Source organism: Chiloscyllium plagiosum, chromosome 27, assembly GCF_004010195.1.
Source record: "Chiloscyllium plagiosum isolate BGI_BamShark_2017 chromosome 27, ASM401019v2, whole genome shotgun sequence".
NCBI lineage: Eukaryota > Metazoa > Chordata > Chondrichthyes > Orectolobiformes > Hemiscylliidae > Chiloscyllium > Chiloscyllium plagiosum.
This window is the reverse complement of record NC_057736.1, coordinates 20,046,699-20,060,751: the sequence shown is the minus strand read 5'-3', so window position 1 is coordinate 20,060,751 and position 14,053 is coordinate 20,046,699. Positions and strand designations below refer to the sequence as shown.

At 43.2% G+C, this 14,053-nt stretch overlaps 1 protein-coding gene across 3 annotated transcripts in view; it reads left to right on the top strand.

The window, feature by feature from the left end:
• Positions 1-14,053, top strand: part of LOC122563625 (transcription factor HIVEP3) — a 393,299-nt gene that overhangs the window by 137,165 nt on the left and 242,081 nt on the right. For 2 of the 3 annotated variants that reach the window (XM_043717601.1, XM_043717598.1), the window contains exon 3: positions 10,459-10,551. The exons of the other annotated variant lie outside the window; for it this stretch is intronic. The gene's annotated coding sequence lies outside the window, so the exon portion shown is untranslated. The remainder of the gene's footprint in view (positions 1-10,458; positions 10,552-14,053) is intronic. 3 annotated transcript variants of the gene reach the window in all.

The following is a 14,053-nucleotide window of genomic DNA, read 5'->3' as shown; positions in this document are numbered from 1 at the left end:
GAAAACATTCCAAATGCCTTCTTCACTATCCTATCTTCTTGCGACTTTACTTTCAAGGAACTATGAACCTGCACTCCAAGGTCTCTTTGCTCTGCAATACTCCCTAAGACCTTACCATTAGGTGTATAAGTCCTGCTCTGATGAGCTTTTCCAAAATGCAGCACCTCACAAGAATCTAAATTAAACTCCATTTGCCACTCCTCAGCCCATTGGCCCATCTGATCAAGATCCCGTAGTACTCTGAGGTAACCTTCTTTGCTGTCCATCACACCTTTGGTGTTATTTGCAATCTTACTAACTATATCTCCTATGTTCACATCCAAATCATTTATATAAATGGTGAAAAGCAGTGGACCCAGCTTTGATCCTTGTGGCATACCATTGGTCACAGGCTTCCAGTCTGACAAGCAACCCTCCACCACCACCTTCTACCTTCGAGCCAGTTCTGTATCCAAATGGCTAGTTCCCCCTGTATTCCATGAGATCTAACTTTACTAACCAGTCTCCCATGAGGAACCTTGTCGAACGCCTTACTGTAAGTCCATATAGATCACATCCACTGCTCTGCCCTCATCAATCCTCTTCGTTACTTCTTCAAAAAACTCAATCAAGTTTGTGAGACATTATTAGCCACGTTGACTATCGTTAATCAGTCCTTGCCTTTCCCAGTACTTACAAATCCTGTCCCTCTGGATGCCCTTCAACAACTTGCCCACCACCGACATCAGGCTCACTGGTCTATAATTCCCTGGCTTGTCCTTACCACCTTTCTTAAATAGTGTCACCACAATTACCAACCTACAGTCTTCCGGCACCTCACCTGTGTCTATCGATGATACAAATATCTCAGCAAGGGGCCCAGCAATCCCTTCCCTAGGTTCCCACAGAGTTCTAGGGTACACCTGATCAGGTCCTGGGGATTTATCTACCTTTATGTGTTTCAAGATATCCAGCACTTCCTTCTCTATAATATGGACATTTTGCAAGGTGTCACCATCTATTTCTTCACATTCTATATCTTCCATATCTTCCATGTCCTTCTCCACAGTAAACACTGATGCAAAATACTCATTTAGTGTCTCTCCCATCTCCTGTGGCTCCACACGTAGGCTGCCTTGCTGATCTTTGAGGCCCTATTCTTGTCCTTAATGTATTTACAAAATTCCTTTGAATTCTCCTTAACCCTATTTGGCAAAGCTATTTCATGTGCCCTTTTTGCCCTCCAGGTTTCCCTCTTAAGTATACCCCTACTGCCTTTATATTCTTCTTAGGATTCACTCGGTTTATCCTGTCTATATCTGACATATGCTTCCTTCTTTTTCTTAATCAAAACCTCGATATCTCGAGTCATCCAGCATTCCCTACACCTACCAGCCTTTCCTTTCACCCGAACAGGAACATACTGCATCTGGATTCTCATTATCTCATTATTGAAGGCTTCCCATTTTGCAGTCATCCCTTTACCTGGAAACATCTGCCTCCAGCCAGCTTTTGAAAGTTCTTGCCTAATACCGTCAAAATTGGCCTTCCTCCAATTTAGAACTTTGCTTTTAGATCCGATCTATTCTTTTCCATCACTGTTTTAAAACTAATAGAATTATGGTTGCTGGCCCCAAAGTGCTCCCCCACTGACACCTCAGCCACCTGCCCTGCCTTATTTCCCAAGAGTAGGTCAAGTTTTGCACCTTCTCTAGTATGTACATCTCTATACTGATTCAGAAAATATTTTTGTACACACTTAACAGATTCCTCTCCATCTAAACCTTTAACATTATGGCAGTCCCAGTCTATATTTGGAAAGTTAAAATCCCCTTCCATAGCCGTCCTATTATTCTTACAGATAACTGAGATCTCCTTACAAATTTGTTTCTCAATTTCCTGTTGACTGTTAGGGGTAAATGCCACTCCCCCTCATCTCTTGCCTGCCTTTCTGTCCTTCCTGCAGCATTTGTATCCTGGAACATTAAGCTGCCAGTCCTGTCTATCCCTGAGCCACGTTTCTATAATTGCTATGATACCCAGTCCCATGTTCCTAACCATGCCCCAAATTCATCTGTTTTCCCTGTTAGGCCTCTTACATTAAATTAAGTGCAGTTTAATTTGCCTTGTTCTCTGTTTTGTTCCTGCCTGCCCTGACTGTTTGACTTGCTTCTGTTCTCAACTGTACCAGTCTCAGATTGCTCTCTTTCCTCACTATCTCCCTGGGCCCCCCCCCCGCCACCTTACTAGTTTAAATCCTCCCAAGAAATTTGAGCAAATCTCCCTGCCAGTATATTAGTCCCCTTCCAACTTAGGTGCAATTCGTCCTTCTTGTACAGGTCACTTCTACCCCAGAAGAGATTCCAATGATCCAAAAGTGTGAACCTTTCTCCCCTGCACCAGCTCCTTAGCCACTCATTCATTTGCTCTACCCTCCTATTCCTACCCTCACTAGCTTGCAGTGCCGTGAGTAATCCGGATATTGCTACCTCCTTTTTAAATTCCTGCCTAACTTTCTATATTGTCCCTTCAGAATCTCATCCTTTTCCCTTCCTATGTTGTTGGTTCCAAAGTGTACAAGAACCTCCTGCTCATCCCTCTCCCCTTTGAGAACATTCTGCACCCTCTCCAAGATATCCTTGATCCTGGCACCAGGGATTTTTTGCTGCTGGCTGCAGAAATGTCTGTCTGTGCCTCTGAGTAGAGAATTCCCTATCACAATCGATCACTTGAAACCTGACATACCCCTCATTACATTAGAGCCAGTCTCAGTATCAGAAACTTGGCTGTTCATAGAACCTTTCCCTGAAAGTCCATCACCCCTACATTTTCCAAAACAGCATACTTGTTTGAAATGGGGATAGCAACATGAGACTTCTGCACTACTTGCCTACCCGTCCTATCTTTCCTGGAGTTAACCCTCTACCTGACTGTATCTGTGGCTTTTCTCTCTTCCTATACCTGCCATTCATCACACCACCTAGCTCTTTTAAATTCCTCATTGCCTCTAACCGCCTCTCCAACCGATCCATGCGATCTGATAGGATTCACAACCAAAGACACTTTCTGCAGACATAATTATCAGTAACATAGAAACTCTCCCTAAACTCCCACATCCAACAGGAAATGCACATCACTCTGCTAAAGGCCATCTTTGCTTCTTCACAATCTATAGACTCAGAAAACAGCACCATCTTGTTGCTTTAAACAAAAACAGTGCTCCAGGCTAACTTAGTACTTATGGTTTATGTTTTTAAAATTTAATCAAGAGACAGATCTCAATAAAACATATAATCAAGAAAGAACCCACTCTTCCCCCGCTATAGATTTACAGCAAGGTTACACTTAAAAACCATGCACTTATCTGTTCCTGTGCTGCGAGCTTTCCCACACAGCTTCGTCCAAGGTCAGCTGCGAATTTCGCTGTTTGTTTAATTTTTCCTAGGCCCACTCCAATGTCCAGAGTTACATGAACTCAAACAACAAAGGCAGTAACTGTGCAGATTCACTGCTGTGTCAGTTAGTAGTGTAGGTTTCTTCTCTCATTCCCTTACTGACCACATGGTTGCTGTCTTTTCTCTGTCTTCTTCCTTTTAAAAGTGCAATTGTTTTGATCTTTTTTCTCTTCTGTTCCAAAATAATGTAACAACTTATATCACAGTAATTGCTACTCCTGGAATTAGAGAGAATCACCTCCAACACCTAAAATACTCTTACAGACACAATTTTTTTCCCATCCTCCATCTTGGATTAGCCAGGATCCTGTGCTGAGCTCTAAATTATCCTTCCCATGGCCAAATAAACAGTTTTTATCTCTCTACCCTATAGATTCCTTTGAAAATTTTAAACAATTGCAAGAGGTATAACATCAATCTCCCATACATAAAAGATTGACAGCAAGAGTGCGCAGATTTAAAGTAATGGTTGAAAGAAGAAAAAAGTGAGAAAAAATATTTTTATGCAGTGAGCTGCCAGAGCTTGGAAAGAGACTGTGGTAGAGACAGGCTTGATTAAAGCATTCAGAAGGGAATTAGACTGTCATCTGAAAAGGAAGGATGTGCAGGATTGCAGGGAGAAGGCAGGAGAGTGACACCAAATGAGCTGTTTGTTTGACGAGCTGGTGCAGGCATCCTGAGCCAAACAGCTTCCTTCTGAGCTGTAATAATTCCAAAGTGGTCTGACTATTTTATACTCAAGGGAATGAAAACAATCCTTGTCTGTGGAATCTGTCTTTGTAATTCACAACGAAACATTTTTGATGAACAGTTAATATTGTGCTGCAGGCGAAGTGGGGCTTGATTTGCAGACAGAAACAGTCGGTCCAACAAACAGCAATGAAATTATGACCAGAGGATCTGTTTTGGTGATGTTAATTTGAAGTATGAATGTTGTGCAGCATGGATATTATAAGCTAGACAGAGCAAGATGAAGTAAAGGCTCTGCACATTGTATTTTGACAGAAATCTCCTCCAAATTCAGGAAACATTGCAGCAACATGCATGAAATAATTGTAACTTATTGATGTGGTGTTCATGTTTTGATTGGTATAGTAGTGTGTACAAGTGCGGTAAGTAATGGGTGCTTTCGGTACTGCTTAAGATGTTCCCTGATAAGGGAAGTTTCATCCGAGTGTAGGCAGTTACTCCAAGGACGTCACAAAGATCGTTTTCCATCAAAATAAGTTTACCAAAGACAGAATCAGACCGAGAGCCAAACGGCATCTTAATCTCCAGATTAGAAAAAGAAACAATTCATGATCATTTATCAGCAATTAGATTTTCAATTTATTGATTATATGCTGAAAGTGAAAGTGATTCAATGGAGACTGGAAATTGGGGAGAAAAAAAACAGGAAGTCCTGGAAATAGGCAGTGGGTCTGTGAACAGGGGATGGAAATTGGAACCAGGTGCACATTATTTTATATGCAATGAAACCCAGCAATATAATGATTCCAGGAATCTTTCTGGTTTGGTAATTAACATGAATTAAATGGTCTTCCTCATGCTTAAGTAGCCTATCACCTTGTGTTTGCTGTGCTTGCTGAATACACATCGCTCCATAGCAAAGGAATCAGAAAGCGAATCAAGGATTATAGAGAAAAAGCAGGGGACTGGGGTTGAGGGTTATCAAATCACCATGATCTCATTGAGTGGTAGAGCAGACTCAGTGGGCTGAATGGCTTACTATTTCTACTATTATGTCATATAATCTTATGATCCTTGCTTTTAATATCCCCAGACTTTTGTTTAAACCTGCCAATGGTCTCACCTCTGTCTATCTCTGTTATCTCCATCAGCTTTACAACTTTCAAAATTTCCTTCAATTCTGGCCTCTTGCTTGTCCCAGTTTTTATTGCTTCAATGTTGATTGCTCTATCTTCATCTACCAATACCTTAACTTCTAGAATTTGCTGTCTCCGCTTGTTGACCTCTAAGTTATTCTTTAAGTTGCTCCTATCTCTTTATCAAGCTTTTGATCACCTGTACTAATATCTACATACCTGGCTTGGTGCTGAAAATGTGTTGCTGGAAACACATGCCCGAAACGTCGATTCTCCTGCTCCTTGGATGCTGCCTGACCTGCTGCGCTTTTCCAGCAACGCATTTTCAGCTCTGATCTCCAGCATCTGCAGTCCTCACTTTCTCCTCGATACATGGCTTGGTGTCATGTGTTGGAAAGTGTTTCAGCATTGTATCTGAGAATGGGTTGCTATGTGAAAGATTCTATGGGTTGACAATTCCCAGTCTCCTGGAGACCGACCTGGAGATGCAGGAGAGAGAGATGCTTATAATAAAGCAGGGCACTTTCCCAGGAGCCAGTTTGAAACTGAGTTTGTTACTTGCTCCAAACATTTGGAAAGCCAAATTAAGGCACAGTTCAGGACCCTTTAGTGTCAGTGTTGGTGGTTTCTCTTCGTGTATAAAGGCCAACTGTTCACTCATTGAGACTATTATTGATAGATACAGGAGGTTGACAGCCCACAGTCCTGTTAGTCACTCATCTAATAGAGGAGTTTTCCCTCCAACCCCAGGCCCTACTAGGCTTCTCAATAACTCTATTCAGACAGCCGAAGGCACCTCTATTTTGAGGCACCCTCACACTCATCTGCTGCTTTGGCAGTGCCCACTTCTTGAGTGGGATTGATGGTCTGACATTATTGGGCCTCTACTGGGTCTGCAGCATCAACAGAGCACCCATCATCCTTGGTGAGACAAAATAGAAGAACAGTGTTAATTTAGTAGCTACCTCTCGGGAGCTTGTTCTAGTGGGCCTAATGTTGCGGTCCTAATGGCTGCTGCCAACGCCAGCCTTGTAAACTGCAATTCATTCGTGCCAAATGTTATAAGCATTCGCAAAACAATACTGACCTGTCATAGCGCACTGTTGGTTCATGCAGGGACAGTGACGTCAAGAGTGAGATAGCGCACTTCACTAATCAACTTCCTGTCCTTAACCACATCCTGGGGTTTTCTTTGTCATTGTGATAAAGTCTAAATATTGCACACTGAGGCTAAATTTAGATCCCACCCACTGAGTCTGTGTTGCGTGGGCCGGAGAGGTAGAGAGGTGAATGGGCGCTGAGAAATGTCATCTTTGGTTTCCCACTTCCACTTCCACTGTTTGACACGTCAGATAGATTGCCTGTAGAAGAGTTGAGAGCTGGTTTACTATCTCTTGGTGCGGTGAAACTCAGAAGCAGTTGCGCTTTCTAAATGAGAATCAGAGAGACAAAAAGAAAAAATCAAGCTCATTTATTTTTAACCTCATCCACCCCCTCCATGTACCAGACAATGTTTCGAAGAGTGTCATTGTTGTGGGATTGATAAACATCTGCTGATCGGTGCAACAGGCGAGAAATGTTGGGAGTTTGTGGTCGAGCATGTGGTACCATGGACAGATTACAATGGCTTATTTGATGAACGAGAGCCCATCACTGAGCTGTGACACTGAGATCTGCCTCATGAATGAAGTGACCTTTGTATCCACTGGCATCAGTGTTCTCTTCTGTTCCCATTACTTCTTCCAATTGATCCCCCCTGGTGGCTACACGTGAAACAAAGCTGTGCAGACCGTTAATGTTGATGGTCACTGTTGACCAGAATCTCACTGGAGCAGCCGCATACATGCTGTGACTCCGACAGCACCTCAGAGACTGAGTATTCTCCAGCAAGTGATTGACAGAAGCCTCTCTGTCATTTCCAAGATACAAGTGGGGAGAGGTGGGACGTAAAGTCTGCGAAGCTGCAGACACCTCAACCAACTCAACGCAGTCTCAGACAAAGCTGCCCACTTCAAGTCACTCCCTTCACCACCAGCACACAGTGCATACCATCTACAAGATTAACTCCAGCAACCTGCCAGGGCTTCTTCAATAGGACCTTTTGAAAACATGTACCATCTAGAAGGGCAATAGCCAGTGCCTTTAACTTCATGTCACCCTCTAAACCAAATACTCCATCCTGACCTGGACATTTAATTGCTTCTTCATCGTCACATCCAGAAATCCTGAAACAGCACTGTAGGAGCACCTCCACTTTACAGATAGCTGCATGGTTATGGTTCAGGTGCTTGTAAGCTTGGGTAATGAATGCTGGCCTTGCCAATGTCATAAGTATCCAAAGAATCACCAAAAATAACCTGCCCTCATGCGAGCCATTATGACATGCCAGCGTGCCATTAAAGTCCATGCAGTTAACAGCACCATCCAGTGAAAAGTCATGTCTAGACAGCTGGAACGACACCTGGCTCTCCTAGTTTTCCACAGGAATGCTGAGATTGTCTAGTTGGAGGATTCCGTGTGTTCCCATCACAGTGCCTGTTCATTCACGATCAACACCTTATAATCAGCAACAGTGTATGTCATCCAAAGGCCCACAGTACCAGTTAAAGGGGCCCAAACACTTATGAAGTTTTATGTTTCTGCCCTAGGACTCACAGCCCAAGATCGTACACCAACCAAAGCTCGTGGAGACCTCCTTTTGTGTTTCCTATGCTACAACAGTGCCAATGCTGCCAAAATACTTGGTTAGGTATGAAGCACTTTGAGATAAATACTGGTCATGAAAGCACTACATAAAAGTTAGCTCAGTTGGCTGGATACCTCTTGTAATTTAATATAGCCAGGCTTTATAAAACATAGCTATATGCACGGGATTGGAAGAGAAGACATCTCCTGAAATCCTACCTTCCCACCAGAGTGGCAATATCATTTTTTTAAAAATTGGTTTCAATTAATTGTATGTTCTTGGGTAAATTTAGATCTTTAGCCACTATTTATGTAAGACTTCCAAATACTTAGGTCCTTACCTTGACTGTCAGAAATGCCTCAGATCACTGCTATCAAAGTCTGTCAATCAATGGCTGAGTGCAGCAGCCATTTTGCATGCAGCTTGATTCCACAAGCAGCAAATAAATGAATGGTTACTCAAACAGTGTACAATGTTTTTATTGGTGCTGGTTGAAGAATTTTAACCTGAAGTCCGAGTAACTCCCTGCTCTTCTTGAAACCAAAATTGCGCTTGGTCCACCATTAAATGTCTCATCCAGTTATGACATTCGTCCAAAGCTTTGACCCTTTCTATCCCTCCATGGCTTTGCCACTGCTGATCTCGGTATCTTTTTCCAGTCTTGCATCCTCCCATGTACAAGAACAAGGGCAGCAGACCCATTGGAACGCCATCACCTATAGGTTCCACACCCAATTCTGACTTGGAACCATGTATCCTTTCCTCTAGTACCTGGGTCAAAATCCTGGAACTCCCTCCCTAATAGTACGGTGGGTTTACTTGCACCATCTGGTCTATCATTAAAGGAGGCAAATCAACACCACCTTTTCAAGGGTAATTGCGGATGGGGTCAATAAATGCTGGCCCAGCAAGTAAAGCCCGTATTCCCTGAATGAATTTAAAAACAAATTCCTCTGTGAAGTCGATACGGTAATAAGAACAGAAAATCTATTTATCTCAGCCTTAAATAAACTCGGTGACCCAGCTTTGAGAGTCCTCTGTGGTGAAGAATTCCACAGAGTCACTCCCTTTTGAATCTGTTGTTCAAACTCTTGTCTTTGGAATAGCTAGGTTGAAACTTTATTGCTGGAACAGCACAGCAGGTCAGGCAGCATCCAGGGAACAGGAGATTCGGCCTGTGCCCGAAACGTCGAATCTCCTGTTCCCTGGATGCTGCCTGACCTGCTGTGCTGTTCCAGCAATAAAGTTTCAACTTTGATCTCCAGCATCTGCAGACCTCACTTTCTCTTTGGAATAGCTAAGCTTTCAGTCTTGTTTTCTCAGCACTGCACTCTCCTGAATTGGTTTGTGTGACTGTTCTCAAACTGAGACGCAATTTGACATTAGGTGGATGTGGACGAGATGCTAATGAAAACTAGGACCCCAAAACACGACCACCACTTACACTCCTTTCCCTAAAAAAGCTGGCAATGAGTCCTTTGAATGATTGGCATGAGTACTATATAGCTAAATATATTTATATTACAGAAAGAAACACTTGCTCCAAGAAGCAGTGCTGATATTTTGCTAGTTACCCCTTTGCCTTGCCCTTGTCCTCTGAAATCCAAATCTGAAACCACGAGCAAATGAACCCCTTTCACTTTACCTTCACCCTCTGTGGATTACCAGACAAATCAGACACCTTAACAGTAAAGGCTCTGATCGGTATGAGGTAATTCTGCACTTTCATCCCTCACCATATCCTTGTTAAAGGCCCCACTGTGAGTGTGGAAAGTATCAGTTTTTTGCCAGTTGGTTGAATTCACAGAACTCTTCAATACTGAGGTCCTTTAAAGTTCTGGCCCCTAACACCATCCTGATTTCCACATTCCAAATGTTGGTGGCCATCTGTTTTACTATCCAAGCTGTGAAATTCTCTCTCTAAGCTGCTCCACTCCTAAACGTCTCTCTCTCCTTCTTGACAATGCTTTACCCATCTGCATTTCTTTATGTAGTCCAGTGTCAGTTATAATGTGATAGTACTTGTGAGTACCTTGAGACATTTTGCTACGTTACATATATATGAGCTGTTGTTATTGTCAACCTGCTGATTTCCTATTGGCAATTACCAAGTACTTGACTTAAGGGATGTTGGAAGACTGAGGAGATTTGGGGTTAACAGAGCTATTCTATGGTGCAAAACAGCACTGGCTATATTCCAGAATTCTCCATCCATGTTCCCTGTCATTGCTGATGCACTTGTGCACAATGTTGGGAGACGAGTAGAAACTCTGAGAAATTAGGAGTAAGATACACAGATCACAATACATTTTACTGATGATGAGATAAGTCTCTGATATTTATAATAAACCTGTTAAAGTTATACATTGAGGAATCTGGCAAGGACATAGTTAGTCATTTGTTACAGGTCCTGCTAGAAGCATTTTCCCATTTCCATTGTTCAATATTGATAGCAGAATCAGGCAAATTATTGACAAATGCAAACTATTTAATTTTTTTTGTGTCTCTGCAGGTCAAGTAATGATACTGGATTAGAGATGTCAACAAATCCGCAGAGTGTAAAATAAGAGAATGGATGTGTTCTAATATCAGCAAAAACCAAAAGGTAAATATCTTTTGGTTTGGCGATTCACTGGTGAATACCTAGTGGTTACAGCTGTCATTCTATGATGTTGGCCCTGTTACTTCTTAAATATGTTGTAGTTTGTCTAATCTGGACACAGCCCATTGCTGGATGTATGGTCAATTGTTATCATGTGGCTCTAGTCCATCACAGAGTAGTTGTGCCTCTTGACTTTTACCATGATTTGCATGCACAATCAGATTTGTACACAACTAAAGTAGCCGGAATTTGTTTCTGAAGCCCACTTTAATAGTGGGCTCTCTTGGCTTCTCTGACTAACGTTGAGGGTGACTCCGTGATGGAGATTGGAGCTGATCAATGAACTATTCCTGCAGAAGGGAATCCTGATTAGATCTGGGTAATTGTGACTCTGTTGCATGTCAAACATTTTTTTAATTAGAACTTTACATGTACATTTGTTGTTACACTTCAATTTCCTTTCATATCCTGCAGATGGCCTTTTTTTTTATTTTTGTGTCTTCAAATGAACTTTAGATGATAGCCATGCAGCCCAGTTGCCTGATTATGAATCTGGGTTTCCTGGAAGTGGATAGCATTTTCAGAAAAAACTCTTTCACTTCAGGGTATCTTGAGATAAAAGTGCTCAGTACAAAGGAAGGCTTCTGCAGACCTGTTACAGTAACGAGCCGGAGTGTGGATTTTAGTTTAATATCAACTGATGTGCTGTTCCACATGAATATTGGATGTTGTATAGTTGCCCAGGGTGCAGATAAGAAGCCTGAGAGATGGCCTGCCAGCAGAGAGTTAGTACATCCCACGGACCAGGCTGCAAAAGGCTGACTTCATTGGGTCTTTGCACTGGCACCCATTCTTCTCTCCCTTTGTGCTGTTAAAGGAAACAGAGAAACAACTATCATTACAATTTGGAAAGATAAGGCAGTACAATCTTTTAGATTAGATGCTGTACAGTGTGGAAACAGGCCCTTCGGCCCAACAAGCCCACACCTCCCCTCCGAAGAGAAACCCACCCAAACCCATTCCCCTACCCTATATTTACCCCTGACTAATGCACCTAACACTGTGGGCAATTCAGCATGGCCAATTCACCTGACCTGCACATCTTCGGATTGTGGGAGGAAACCGGAGTGCCCGGAGGAAACCCATGCAGATACAGGGAGAATGTGCAAACTCCACACACACAAGCGGAAATCGAACCCAGGACCCTGGTGCTATGAGGCAGCAGTGCTAACCACTGAGCCACCATGCCACCCATTTCCAAATTACTTTTGTTTGTTGAAGGGAGGTGAGTGTCGCTAGCTAGGCCAGTGTTTGTTTCCCATCCCTAATAGCTCTGGTGAAAGTGGTATTGAGCTGATATCTTGAATAGCTGTTTGGCTTGGACATCCACAGAACTGTTAAGAAGTGAGTTCCAGGATTTTGACTCGGCAACAGTGAAGGAATGGTGTTATAGTTGTAAGTCAAGACGGCGTGTGGTTTCCAGGGGAACTTGTAGACAGTGATGCTGCTGTCCTTTCCTTCCAGGTGGTAGATGTCAGGAGAGATTGGAAGGTGCAGTCAGAGGCCATATTGAGATGTTACAGCGCATCTTACACATGGCTACCACTGAACGTTGATGGTGGAGGGAGTGAATGTTTGTGATGTGGTGCCAATCAAATGGGCTGCCTGGGTGGTGTCAAGCTTCTTGAGTGTTGTTGGAGTTACACTTATCCAGGCAAGTGGACAATATTCCATCACACTCCTGACCTTTGCCTTGTAGATGGTGAACAGGTTTTGGGAAGAATCACCATTTGAAGGTATATTTGATAATCATAAAACTTTAATGATGTGGGATCATACTTGATTTTTTTCTACATTAACAACAGTGATTACTCAAAATACTTAATTGAAATTCTGAAGTGATGAAAGGCAAAATCTTTCTGTTCTTTATATAATTGGCTGTTTAGAAGGTGGCTCCATTCACCCTTACGTTGGTGTGTCATTTTAGAATAACATAGTTCATGCAGCATGGGATATTTTCCAGAGTAATACAGCTCATGTGCTATGAGTGATTGCATTTCATAAAATCAATTCAGGTTAAATTTCCTGTCTCTCATTCTGGGCAAAAATGATAAAGGTGCAAATCTAGAGTCCTTTATATATCGAAGGATGCTTGTAAGGGGTACTGCTGACCTCGTACTGCTTTCTACAGGAATGAGGTTGGGGTATAACTATCCCAGGGTAATGCTACCTGAGGAAAATTCTGCCTCAGAGGATTGCTGCCCCAGGATAATGCAGCGTTGGGTAATTCTGAATCAGCGAAATTCTCCCCGAGGTTAATTCTGTCCCAGAGTGATACTGCCTCACAGTACGTCTGCTGGGGATACTGAGGCCCTGGGGTACTGCTGTCTCACTACAGTTACATACAGACAAAACAAAATATTAATATTGTGATGGAGGGATAAGGAATTACTAGGGAAGCATTTAAATAGCACCAGTCCTCAGGATTGAGTGGTTGCTTTTGTTTCCCAAATCATTTCATTCTAACATTTGAACCAGATCGAAATGTCAAGATGCTTAGGCAAGGACTTTCAGAAAAAGGTTCAAGGCCTACTCGAGTACTTAAGTTAAACAGCTTTAAAAGAAAATAAAAGTAATGTTTGCATTTATGTAGCATCATAATCATTGAATGGTTTGAAAAATGTTTGTCATCATTCATGACTTTTCAGTACCTCTTCCTACTGACCCCTCGGCCATGACCCCACCCCCCATCACCAAACCATCATCTCCCAGACCATAGAGAACCTCATCACCTCAGGAGATCTCCCACCCACAGCTTCCAACCTCATAGTCCGGGAACCCCGCACTGCCCGGTTCTACCTCCTTCCCAAGATCCACAAGCCTGACCACCCTGGCCAATCCATTGTCTCAGCATGCTCCTGCCCCACTGAACTCATTTCTACCTACCTCGACTCTGTCCTATCCCCCCTAGTCCAGGAACTCCCCACATACGTCCGAGACACCACCCACGCCCTCCACCTCATCCAAGACTTCCGTTTCCCCGGCCCCCAAAGCCTCATCTTCACCATGGATATCCAATCCCTCTACACCTCCATCCGCCATGACCAGGGCCTCCAAGCCCTCCGATTTTTCTTCTCCAGACGTCCCCAACAGTACCCTTCCACCGACACTCTCATTCGTTTGGCCGAACTGGTCCTCACCCTTAACAATTTCTCCTTCGAATCCTCCCACTTCCTCCAGACCAAAGAGGTAGCCATGGGCACACGTATGGGCCCCAGCTATGCCTGTATCTTTGTTGGCTACGTAGAACAGTTGATCTTCCGTAATTACACCGGCACCACTCCCAACCTCTTCCTCCGCTACATTGATGACTGCATTGACGCCACCTCGTGCTCCCGCGAGGAGGTTGAGCAATTCATCAACTTCACCAACACATTCCACCCTGACCTTAAATTTACCTGGACCATCTCTGACACCTCCCTCCCCTTCCAGGACCTCTCCATCT